The sequence below is a fragment of the Artibeus jamaicensis genome, unplaced genomic scaffold (genome assembly GCF_021234435.1).
Source record: "Artibeus jamaicensis isolate MK-2021 breed Jamaican fruit bat unplaced genomic scaffold, CSHL_Jam_final contig_135, whole genome shotgun sequence".
Taxonomy (NCBI): Eukaryota; Metazoa; Chordata; class Mammalia; order Chiroptera; family Phyllostomidae; genus Artibeus; species Artibeus jamaicensis.
Window position 1 is genome coordinate 222,543 of NW_026521267.1, and position 12,455 is coordinate 234,997.

The following is a 12,455-nucleotide window of genomic DNA, read 5'->3' on the forward strand; positions in this document are numbered from 1 at the left end:
GAGGCAGTCATTTCTATTTAGAAATCAGTGCTCCTTCTAAAGCAACCAGTGTAACAGGTTTGAAAGTATGTATTTAAGAGGAACTGGTGGTTACTTATGTCTGCGTAGCCTAGCTCTGAAAAGGAGTCAGGAAGAGTCCCAGGAAGTTCCTTAAAGAGAAGACCTGATGGGTGACTCTGGGACAGCCCAAGGAATTCAAATACCACTCAGGCAGGGCCAGTGAGGTCTCACCTGATTCTGAACCACACCTGAGAGCCACTGCTTCTGGAGCTCTGGGGTGAAAGAGTACCTGATATTAGGTACTGACCTTAGGCTGTTCCTCTTTCCCTTCCACTCTTCCTATCCTCATCTTATCCTTTGTCATCTGTGATCTTCCTACCCTTCATAAGTAGGCAGATCTGCCTCCCCTGCCCCCATTCTGTGGGTCAGGAACTCTCTCCCTTTGTCCCCTCTGGGGTCAGGACAGAAGAAGATGGTGTACAGCCTGCCTGAAGTCGATATCTCTGAAATTTGTGTCTCTGAGAGGCTCATTCATGGTCCAGACACATAGCAGCATCTTCTGGGTTGCTATTGAGGTCCAGTATCACCCACTATTTCTGGTTAACTGCTTGATGGTAGGCTCAAGCAGCTATAGCTTTCAATCTCTTATGAAAATGTCAGACAGAGGACATGATCATGGAGGAAGTGGGACTAGCCTCTCTAGAATTCCAACTCTGAGGTCAATGATGTCTGAGATTGTTACTCATCTCTGTTGAGAAGCCAAATATTAAGAAAATGTTATTTGTACTCTGTGAGTTGGAAGTCCTCATTCTGACTCTCTTGTTCTGCTGATCAGATTTCCATGGCCAGGTAAGTGTTCAATGGCTGCATAGAGACCTGAGATTAAGGAATATGCAGTAGAAAATGTCATTCGATGAATGTGGGGTTTTTTAAATCACCACCACAGTGCTTAATAAATTGAATTTCCTGTCACTCTGAGGCTGTGAGAATGGGTGGGAAGAGGATAATGCTGCAAGGTAAGAAAGAGGAGTGACCTTGATAAGGCAAAGGTAGGAATAGAGGGGTGGAAGCAGGGAAATGAATGCTTTTAATATAATCTCTTCTTCTTCCTGTACCCTTTTGTATGTGCTTCCTCAGTTAATTTGCAGACAATTCTGGTATATGTGACCCCTGTTTTATACATATCAAAATGGAGGTTAGAAAAGATCCGTACATCCCTCATAATCACTCGGTCTGAAAGGGGATATGAACCAAATCTATTCTCCTTCTGTGAAAATGAAGTGATGGGTGAGGCCAAACGGAACAAAAAAGAGAGTGACTAGTATCAAGCTGGGGACACATGAGCATGCCTAGTCAGGGTGGGAGCTGGAAGGGGAGTACCAGTGTTTTCTCTCCAATCTTGGCACAGATACCATGCCAATCATCAGGGTTTGTTGGGAACTGCTCTGCCTGGTTTCAGGAGTTGTAACTGCCCTCCATGGCTGAGTGAGAAACCTCCGGAATGCGAGCCACTAAGGAGACAAAGCTCATCTCTGGTAGCAAATGCTGCTTCTGTTTCATCCTTCAGCCCCCAATGCTTGGTCAGTTAGTCTATGATGGGTAAAACTCCTCAGAGGAGGGGAAACCTAAGCCAGACATGATAACTTGGGAGGCCATCATGGAAGGACTCAGGGGCTTCAACAAAGAGGTAGTGATGGACCCTCACCCCCCAGCTATTCTGACATAGCCTGAGTCCTCATGTCCTCTGGGAGAAGCACTTCCTGGCTCTAATCCACTTAAGGCTGAAAACCTCTGATGAAGAGGTGGTGCAGCCCCTTGCCAACTAGAGCAGGATCTGGGGTGATCAGGCATAGGAAAGAGTTCCTAAAAGTCCCGTGAAGCCTGCTTTGCTAAGAGTGCTTTCATTCATATGATAAGGGTCCAAGCAATAAATGAGTATGTATCCCAAAGTTTTGCAACTCCTTTACCTGAAAGACACTGACTCAGACTAAGATCTCAGATTTCTTTGAAATGTTATCTACTGTTTGATCCTTACCCCCTGTATTCCTGTGTATTACAACCCAATAAAAGCCACTGAGGAAGGGGCTCTTTCTTCTTGGAGAAATTAACCACCTCTTTTCCCTAAGCAGATCATGTCTTGGCAGTTTTATTTTCATTCATGGCGGATGGCAGGACTTGCAGGCAAAGTTGCCCCCACAAGGGTTATCATTTTTGATAAGTACCTAGATAGTCTTTCAATTTTTGATGTAACCTTTGGCTCACAGTTGCTTCTCAGTAACATTCAGTAATTCCAGTCCTACTGATCCATGCAAGAGCTCAATAAATTACAAAACACACTGAAGTTTTCTATGTTGATACTTCAAGAAAAAGACAACAGTGTGTGTAGGTAACACAATTTTTACTGATATGATCTTTTGTGGGTATGGATATACTGACCTAAAGAAGTTGATTAAAACAAAACAAGTAATTGGTGTGAGTAAAGGTTCTTATTTGCTCAGTTTTGGAATACTTTGGAGATTCTAAAGCTGATTTCTTTTTTTAAATATATTTCATTGATTATGCCATTTCAGTTGTTCCATTTCCCCTTCTTCATTCCCCTCTACCCTGCACACCCTCTCCCACCCACATTCCCCCACTTTAGTTCACGTCCATGTGTCATAAGTTCTTTAGCTTCTACATTTCCCACACTACCATTGCCCTCTCCCTATTTTCTCCCCACCATCTATGCTACTTATTCTCTGTACCTTCTCCCTCCCTCTCCTCCTCCCACTCCCCTGTTGGTAACTTTCCATGTGATCTCCATTTCTGAGGCTCTGCTCCTGTTTTAGGTGTCTGCTTAGTTTACTTTTGTTATAAGTATGGTTGTTAATAACTGTGAGTTTGTTGTCCATCCACTGTTTATATTTTTAATCTTCTTTTTCTTAGATAAATCCCTTTAACATTTCATATAGTAAGGGCTTGGTGATGATGAACTTGAACTTGACCTTATCTGAGAAGCGCTTTATTTGCCCTTCCCTTCTAAACAAAAGCTTAGCTGGATAGAGCAATCTTGGATAGAGGTCCTTGCATTTCATGACTTGAAATACTTCTTTCCCGCCCCTTCTTGCCTGTAAGGTCTATTTTGAGAAGTCAGCTGACAGCCTGATGGGAACTCCTTTGTAGGTGACTGTCCCTTTATCTCTTGCTGCTTCTAGAATTGTCTGCTTCATTTTAATCTTGGGTAATGTAATTATGATGTATCTTGGTGTGTTCCTCCTTGGGACCAACTTCTTTGGGACTCTCTGAGCTTTCTGGACTTCCTGGAAGTCTATTTCCTTTGCAAGATTGGGGGAGTTTTTCTTTATTATTTGTTCAAGTAAGTTTTCCACTTGTTGCTCTTCCTCTTCTCCTTCTGGTGCCCCTGTAATTTAGATTTTGGAATGTTTAAGATGTCCTGGAGATTCCTAAGCCTCTCCTCATTTTTTGAATTCTTGTTTTCTTCCTTCTGGTCTACTCCATTGATTTGAGTCCCAGTTTTTTTTTTTTATCACTATTGGGTCTCTGTGCATTTTCCTTCATTTCACTTAGTGTACCCTTCATTTATTCATCTAATTTGTGACCAAAATCAACAAGTTCTGTGAGCATCCTGGTCACCAGTGTTTTGAACCGTGCATCTGATAGGTTGGCTATCTCTTGGTCACTTAAAGGTATTGGCTCTGGGACTTTGAGCTGTTTTTCTGCTTGAGCTATAATATTTTGATCTATTTGCACCTGTTACATATGAGTGGTGGAGCCTTAGGTGTTCACTAGGGTGGGGCAACCCACATTGCTGGGTTGTGAAGCTGTATGTGGGGGTGGGGTCAGAGAGGGAATAATGGCACTTGTTCTGCACTCTCAAAGATTTCAGTTCCCTCTGCCACTTCCCACAAGCAAACTGGGCCCTTCTGGTGCTGGTTTCTGGATGGGTGGGCTTGTGCACATTCTAGGACCCTGTGGGTCTCTCCAACAAACTCTCCTGTGAGGCTGGGAGCCTCTTCTGCCACCTTGACCCCCAAAAGTTTTTTGATTGGTGCTTTTAGGCTTTATTTCTCATCACTGGGGCCATAGGTTGCATGGTCTGTCTCACTGCCTGTTTTTTTGCCTAATTTATCTGCACACAAATGTGTGTCTGTGGTCAGCCAACCACCTTGCACTTCTCACTTTGTTTGCTAGATTCCTCCCCGAACCCAGTTCTGCTAACTAATGCCTCTTCCTGCTGGGACCCCTCTCCACCAGCCACCAACTCCACCCCTCTTATTAGTCTGGATGAATGGTTTGTTGTTGTCAGACTTTGGTACAGTTCAATTTTCTGTCTCTTCTGGTTGTGTTTTTGTTTCTGAATCTTTGTTGTCCTTAAATTTGGTTGTGTGAGGAAGCACAGTGCCTACACCTACGCCTCTGTCTTGGCCGGAAGTCCTAAAGCTGATTTCTTAAGTGGCCTGAATTCTCAACAATTAGCCCAGTCTTCCTCTTTAACTGGTTTGGATAAATTTGAGCTTTATCCCTTCCAGAATTTAAATTTCTTCTTGTGAGAACTGAAGAAGATAGAATAAAGGACTTTATTGTTTTCCAACTCTCTTGTACTTAATTAAATGTCAGAAATCTCAAGTTTGCTGGCATTGATACTTGATTTGACTGGATGGGGAAGGAGCAGGTTGGAAAGGGCCTTCCCTGCATTGCAGAGGCTGCAGTATGGTGCTTGGTCTGGGAATTGGTCTGGAATTGGCTAAATACACACCTTCCTATAATAAGGTGTCTGGCTCAGGCTTTTGTTTTTCATCAGCACTTGTTCACTGAATGGCTCTGACCACTCTCTATGGGATCCAGACAAGTCAGCCTGTGAGACTGTGTGTTTAATTGAGGAACTGGGGTTTTCTTAGCTCCTTCATTTCCTGTCCCATTCGAAGCAGGTTTGCTTTCCACTTCCTCTTTCATTTCCTCTCCACAGGCCTAACATGAAGAACTAAACCTCTCCTAGCACACAAGAGGAACTCCAGATTTTCTCCTTTCCATTCTCACTTCCTATTCTCAAGCTGAGAGCACAGTGTGAAGGACAGACTTGTGATAGACTGGCCATTCTCTCTGTGTTTACCAATTGAACCAGGAGGTCCACACAGGCCTATGGAGGAGGATAGCATGAAGACTGCATCTTAGAATTTACCAGGAAGATTTGCCCTGAGAATCCCTGGGAGCTTGACCGACCAGGAATGCACAGGAACATTACTTTCCTTTGGGCCATTTTTCCCTGTGAGTGCATCCCTGGAGAGGGTCTGAGAGAAGAGGAGGGGGAAATAGTATGATTCAAGGCAAACCATGTGTGGAGCTCTTCATATCCTCAATGTCACTGGGGGAAATGGGGCTTGACTATCACAAAGTGGCAGTTCACAAGACATCATAACACAGAGGCTTTCCATAGCACAGGGGCATGAGATTAAGGCAAGAGCCTAGTAATCTTTGAACTGAGTTTATCCCTGCTAACAACTGGAGAAAAGATGCTGGTGACCTGATATGCAAAGCAGGTGAGCAACATCCCAGATGGGATAGCACCGCTCATAAAGCCTATCTGTATGTGGGGGAGTTGTGCACTGGGGCTTCTCAAACTGAATGTGTACATGAAATGCTTATGGAGCTTGTTAAATGAAGGTTCTGATTCAGTAGTTCTAGAGCAAATATGAGATTGTGCATTTCTGAAACACTGCCAGGTGATGTTGATATTGCCAGACTATGGCCCACTGGCAGCAGGGCTATGTAGACAGGATATGGGCAACAGAATGGTCTTCATGTTATTGAGTAAATCCTTGGTCTTAGGCCCAAAGCATTGATAAAATTCTTGTTGGATGATTGACTAGTGTCCTTGTTTGGCTAATTGGGAATTGAGAAGTAAATCTAAACAGGACCATATGAATGAAACCAAGCACCAGTTAATCAAATGCGCAGTGACTAACATTTAGCTGTGACCTTAAGACACAAGAATAAAACCTGTTCAACTACTATGCAACACAATGTGTATGTATCCATTTCATATACTATCATAAAAGCAATTACTATAAGTTAGTCCTTACTAATGATTCTGAAGGTTCCAGTTACTTTAAATCTAGTAATCTTAGTTTTATTTTAGAAATGCGCTGAGGAAGAAAAGACTTTCAGAATAACCCTGTGACTCTTTTCTACTTATGCTACTGAAACAAATTTGATTATTTCAAGTTTTAATATAATATTTATTTTAAGTTTTTGTACTGAAATTTTGCAGCTTTAACTTTTCATTCTCTGGGCTGTTTAGTGTCTGAATCAACTTCCTCTTCTAGGTATCCCCTTGTGTTGTGTAGGAAATCAGAGCTCCATCTTTTGTGAAAGCTGAGAAAGGCACCTCTTCCTGCTTCCTGGAAGGTAGGACACAGACACAAATCAGATACTCTGATTCTGGATTATAAATTGGGGATAAGTTTACAAAAGGAAAAGAACAGATTAACAAGAAGTGGAGTAATGCAATGTCCATGTCTGTTAAGGTAGACTTGGCAGACCTCTTCACTATCACACCACAGTGCTAATGGAATGGTCCACTGCCTAGGGGTAGTAGGAGGTACATCCTGGACCAGGTGTTTTGGAAGGTGTGACATTGCCATGTTCTGGATACCTGATGCTTCTCAGTCTGTGCTCATTTCCAAGTCTGGTCATACAGGCGTCCATCAAGTTTGTGAACCTCCTCATTTCTTTTCAAATGAAGACCGTATGCTCTTAAGTCAATTAGATTTGGTTTCACTTGCATTCTTTGCATTGTGCTTTTCTTTTTAAAAAGACCCACTATAGGTATAAAAGTCATCTATTTATTTCCTCTTTTTCTCCACCACTGACTGCTCATTTAGGACCTTCTAAAATACTGGGATGCTGTTGTGTCTAAGATAGTGATTCTTAAACCGAGTCATTTTTGCCTCCCAAGGGACATTTATTTTTGTCTAGAGACAGTTTGGGTTGTCAAAAGTTGCAGGGGGCATGGTGCTACTGGCACCTAGTGGATTAGAGATGCTGCTAATCATTCTGTAATGCATAAGATAGTCCACCCACAATAAACAACTATTATGTACAGAATGTCAACAGTACTGAGATTGAGAAATATTATTCTAGACTCCCTCAGTGAACAGAGCTAGGAAATACACTAACATACATATGAACATCTATTTTTATATGTCTGTATATTAAAAACCATGAGATCATATTGACACCAATTCCAACACAATATGACTCATTCTAGTCCTTCCTTTCTATAGCTGTGACTCATTTTTGTGACAGCTATAAACCTGGATCTCATTATCATTGATATAGTCTCTCGAAACCAGAATTCACAGAGAGTAAAATTTATTGTAGTCCTGTATGTTGTTATATTTTCACAGGACTCTATTTCTAAAGCTTGTTGATAATTGCTGGCCATTGTCTCATTCACCCTGTAAAAAGAGTATGAGAATTAAAATCAGCAATGAAAGTTTCAAAACAAATAACCATATTTTATTGCATATATTTTTAGTGTTTTAATGAGTGTTCTTATGTGTATTTGTATCTCCCAAAAGAGGTTTTTGTATACAGAATGTTTTCAATTAATTGGCTCAAGGAATTTTTAAGTTTACTTAAGAGCCTATATTAGCCAATCAAGTCACATTTGTGCAGCATGAAACTCTTTGCAAAATGTTGTTTTAGATATTTCTCAAGCTGCAATGAACATAAAATATTTTGTTATTTTGAAGATATTTTAATGTTGCAGAATATCAATAAAGCATGTTTCCTCTGAATACCCTCTTAAAGATAGGGTATGTTTGCATCTGGACATATGGCCAGGCACCAATTCTTCCACAGGAGATTGAGTTGACTTTTATTGGTCTTTTAATAAATAATGAGCCTAGCTTACCATAATTCAGTAGCCTCTGCATTTCCCTTAACCATCTCATTGCTTTTTCCCAGTTGTCTGGATTAGCAACATGATATTTGTGGTTGCCAGGTATCTGTGGTTACCGTGCTTGGCAGCATGGTGACTTTTCTTTAGGGTAGTGTCACATCAAAGATACACTCATATGCTCACTTCAGCAGCACATATACTAAATTTGGAATAATTCAGAGAAAATAAACATGGCCCCTACACAAGGTTGACACACAAATTTGTGAAGCATTCCATATTTTTTTAAAAGGCACACTCATTTACTCTCATGTAGTTTCTACCAATGGACACATTCCACCACAGTGCACCTTCTTTTCATGAGAAATAGGCCAGGAAAGAGGGCATAAATGTTCATAATTGATCTTCTGTGCTCCTGTGTGTAGTACCTTTGCTCTGACTCTAGCACCTGTCTGCTTGCTGATTGCTACAGCCCAGGTTCATTCACAGGGATAAGTAGGCAAAATTTTTAATGAATTACTTCTCCAAAGTCTTTATGAAATACAGTTTCTACATTCTCAGGTGAGGAATATGTAATAAAAAGTGTTAAGATAGAATTGGAATGCAGCCCCACAAGACTCCATATGTATCATATAATTACTGCCATGCTTTGTTTGGGATCTTGGAGCACTCTGGTGAAGTCGCAGTTAAGAAAGGAAAATGACTATGTTTATTCGGTCATTCAAAAAATTAATGGTGTGGCTAGTATATGTCAGAGATTATATTTTAAATTCAGTTTATAGTGGTAACATTGTTTAATAACATGTAAATTTTGGTGGACAACATTGTAATTTGATATTTGTATATCATATTGTGTGCTCATCATCCTGAAGCTAGATTTATTCTAGTACCATATATTTTACTTCCTTTACTTAACTCATCCTGTCCCACCCAGGGGTAATTGTTTCATTGGCAAAGATATACCTATATATTATGGGAGTCATAAAGAGAAAATGATGATATTTGTGAGGTCCTCTACAGTCTTCTCACGCACAGAAACACTTGAGAAAGGTGTTGAAAGTGAATGGTGTGCTAGCTGTTCCTTGGACCACACCTCTGGAACACCTAGGCTATGAGTTAACCTCTCTGGGGCCATTTTTCCATCTATCCCTGATTGTAATTTGATACTTCTTCCCAAACACTTGTTATTTTCCCCAAAGCTCCAAAGGTAATCTAGGCTCCAGCCATTGAAAATAACAGTCCTAACAAATAGTCTTGAAGTCATTATCATAATACTGACAGCAACACATCCACCCCAGAACATCTTATGCATACTGGAACATCTCTGAGAAGCCCTTCAAGGAGCTTGAAGCCAATGATAGCCTACCTAGAGAGGATAATTAGGAAAGATAATTTAGAAGAAGTGATATCTGAGATAAAATCTGAAGGGAGAGAAGGAACAAGCTCTAGACAGCAAGAAAAGATGTTCCTGAAAAGAACCCATTGAGATAACCCTAAGGCATAAAAGTTGTTCTTTTTTAAAGCTACTTATATTGAAATATACATATATAGTTGTTCAAGTACAGTTGTCTTCATTTTACACCCCCACTCCCCACCCCAGTGATCACCATCTCCCACCCCTGATCCCACAACCTCTTGGTTTATCCATGTGTCCTTTATAGTTGTTCCAGAAAACCCTTCCCCTTTTCTCACCATTATCCCCTCCCACCTCCCCTCTGGTTACTATCAGTTTCTTCTTAATTTCAATGTCTCTGGTTATATTTTCCTGGTTTGTTTGTTTTGTTGATTAGGTTTCACTTATCGGTGAGCTCATACAGTATTTGTCTCTCACGTACAGCCTTAACTTAGCATAATGTTCTCAAGTTCCATCCATACTGTAGCAAAGGGTAGGACCTCCTTCTTTCTTTCGGCTGTGTAGTATTCCATTATGTAAATGTACCATAGTTTTTTGATCCATTCATTTACGGATGGGCATTAAGGTTGCTTCCAGCACTTGGCTATTGTAAATTGAACTGCTGTGAACATTGGGGTGCATAGGTTCTTTAGAATTGGAGTTTCATTATATCCTAAGAATCCTAAAACATCAATCTCAAAGAACCTATGCACCACAATGTTCATAGCAGCACAATTTACAATAGCCAAGAGTTGGAAGCAACCTAGGTGCCCATCAGTAAATGAATAAATCAAAAAATCATGGTACATATAAACAATGGAATTCTATGCTGCAGAAAGAAAGAAGGAGATACTACCTTTTGCAACAACATGGATGGAACTGGAAAGCATTATGCTGAGTGAAATAGGCCAGGTGCTGAAAGACAAATACCATATGATCTCACCTTTAACAGGAAGCTAAACAACAAAACAAACAAGCAAGCAGGAAAAAAAAAAACAAAGACACTGAAATAGAGAACAAGGGGACAGTGACCAGAGGGAAGAGGGAAGGGAAGTTAAGGGGAGAAAGGGGGAGGGATTTGGAGGAACAAATAGGAAGGACACAGGGACGAGAACTAAGGGGTGTGGAAATGGGAGGGAGGTGGGGAGCAAGGGGCGTGGGAGGCTGGGATGGGAAAAATAGACAAAAAACTGTACTTGAAAAATAACTAAATAAAATTAATTAAAAAGAGAAATTTAAAAAAAGAATTGGAGTTTCAGGATTCTGAGTCAAAATGCAGTTCTATTTTTAGTTTTCAGAGAAAATTCCATACTGTTTTCCACAGTGGCTGCACCTGTCTGTGTGTATTTCCACCAACGGCACTAAGGTTCCTTTTTCTTTACATACTCTCCAACACGTGTATTTTGTTGATTTGCTTATGATGACCATTATTATGGGTGTGAAGTGGTATCTCATTGTGGTTTTAATTTGCATCTCTCTGATGATTGTGATATTGAGCATCTTTATATGTCTCCAGGCCTTCTGTATGTCCTCTTTAAAAAGTGCCTGTTCAAGTCTTTGCCCATTTTTAAATTGCATTGTTTGTCTTCGAGAGTGAAGTTGTGAGAGTCTTTTATGTATTTTTTGAGATGAAACCCTTGTCTGAGGTATCATTGGCAAATGTTTTCCCATATAGTTGGTTCTATTTTCATTTTAATCCTGTTTTCCTTTGCCATGCAGAAGATTTTTAATTGGATGAGGTCCCATTTGTTTATTCTTTCTTTTATGTCCCTTGCTTTAGGGGATATATTGGTGAAGATGTTGATGCATGGAATGTCTGAGATTTTTCTGTCTATGTCCTCCTCCAGGACTTTTATGTGTCATGACTTATACTTCAGTTTTTATCTACCTTGTATTTATTTTTGTGTATGGTATAAGTTGGTGGTTGAGTTTTATTTATTTATTTATTTATTATTTATTTTTGCATGTAGCTGTTGAGATCTCCCAACACCATTTCTTGAAGAGGCTATTTTTACTCCATTTTATGCTTCTGTTTTCTTTGATGAATATTAATTGACCAAAGAGGCTTGGGTTTATTTCTGGGCACTCTCTTCTGTTTCATTGATCTATGCGTCTGTTCTTGTGACAGTACCAAGCTGCTTTGATGACACTGGCTTTGTAATACAGTTTGATGTTAAGCATTCTGATCTCTCCTAGTTTGTTATTCTTTCTCAAAATTGGTGCATCTCTTCAGGGTCATGTGGTTCCATATAAATTTTTAAAACGTTTGTTCTATATCTGTGAATATTCCATTAGAACTTTAACAGGAATTGTGTTGAATGTATAAATTGCTTTGGATAGTATAGACATTTTGATGACATTAATTTTTCCAATCCATCAACATTGTTCCTGCTTCTATTTGTTTGTGTCTCCCTTAATTTATTTCTTCAGTATTGTGTAGTTTTCTGAGTAAAGGACTTTTACCTCCTTGGTTAACTTTATTCCTGTTTACCTTACATATCTTGCTGCTATATGTGGGGGAAACTTTGCCCTCAAGTCCCCCCATCCACCATGGATGAAAGTAAACACTACCAAGACATAATCTGCTTGGGGAGGAGAGGTGGCCAGCTTCTCAGAGGAAAAAGGCCAGGAGCCCCTTCCTCCAGGGGCTTTTATTGGGTTGTAATACACAGGAATACTGGGCAACAAGGATCAAACTAGATAACATTTCAAAGAAATCTGAGGGCTTAGTCTGAGCCAGTGTCTGTCAGGAAAGGGGGTTTGCAGAAACTTTGGGAGACATATTCATTTCCTGCTTGGACCATTAACATATGATTGAAAACACTCTTAGCAGAGCAGGTTTCACAGGATTTTTAGGAATTCTTTTTTATGCCAGATTTACCCCAGATACTGCTCTGGCAAGGCAAGGAGCTTCACCCTTCCCCATCAGGTATTCAGGCTTAAGTGGATTAGAACCAGAAAGTGCTTCTCCCAGAGATCATGGGGACTTGAGCTATGTCACATAGCCAGGGGGAAAGGGTCCACTGCTCCCTCTTTGTCACAGCCCCTTGAGTCCTTTTATGATGGTCTTTGAAGTAATCAAGTCTGGCTTAGGTTTCCCCTCACTGTGAGGAATTGTAACTGTCATCAACATCGACCATGCTTTTGGGGACAGTGGAGTAA

At 40.4% G+C, this 12,455-nt stretch overlaps 1 long non-coding RNA gene and 1 other non-coding gene across 2 annotated transcripts in view; both read left to right on the forward strand.

Annotated features, from left to right (window-relative positions):
• Positions 1-5,118: 5,118 nt before the first annotated feature.
• LOC128627732 (uncharacterized) overlaps positions 5,119-12,455 on the forward strand; it is a 30,094-nt gene continuing 22,757 nt past the window's right edge. Inside the window, exons 1-2 of the long non-coding RNA XR_008392034.1 lie at positions 5,119-5,537; positions 6,324-6,405. This is a non-coding gene — a long non-coding RNA (uncharacterized LOC128627732). The remainder of the gene's footprint in view (positions 5,538-6,323; positions 6,406-12,455) is intronic.
• LOC119053327 (U6 spliceosomal RNA) lies at positions 8,079-8,185 on the forward strand. Its single transcript, XR_005083273.2, has one exon. It is a non-coding gene; the product is annotated as a U6 spliceosomal RNA (small nuclear RNA).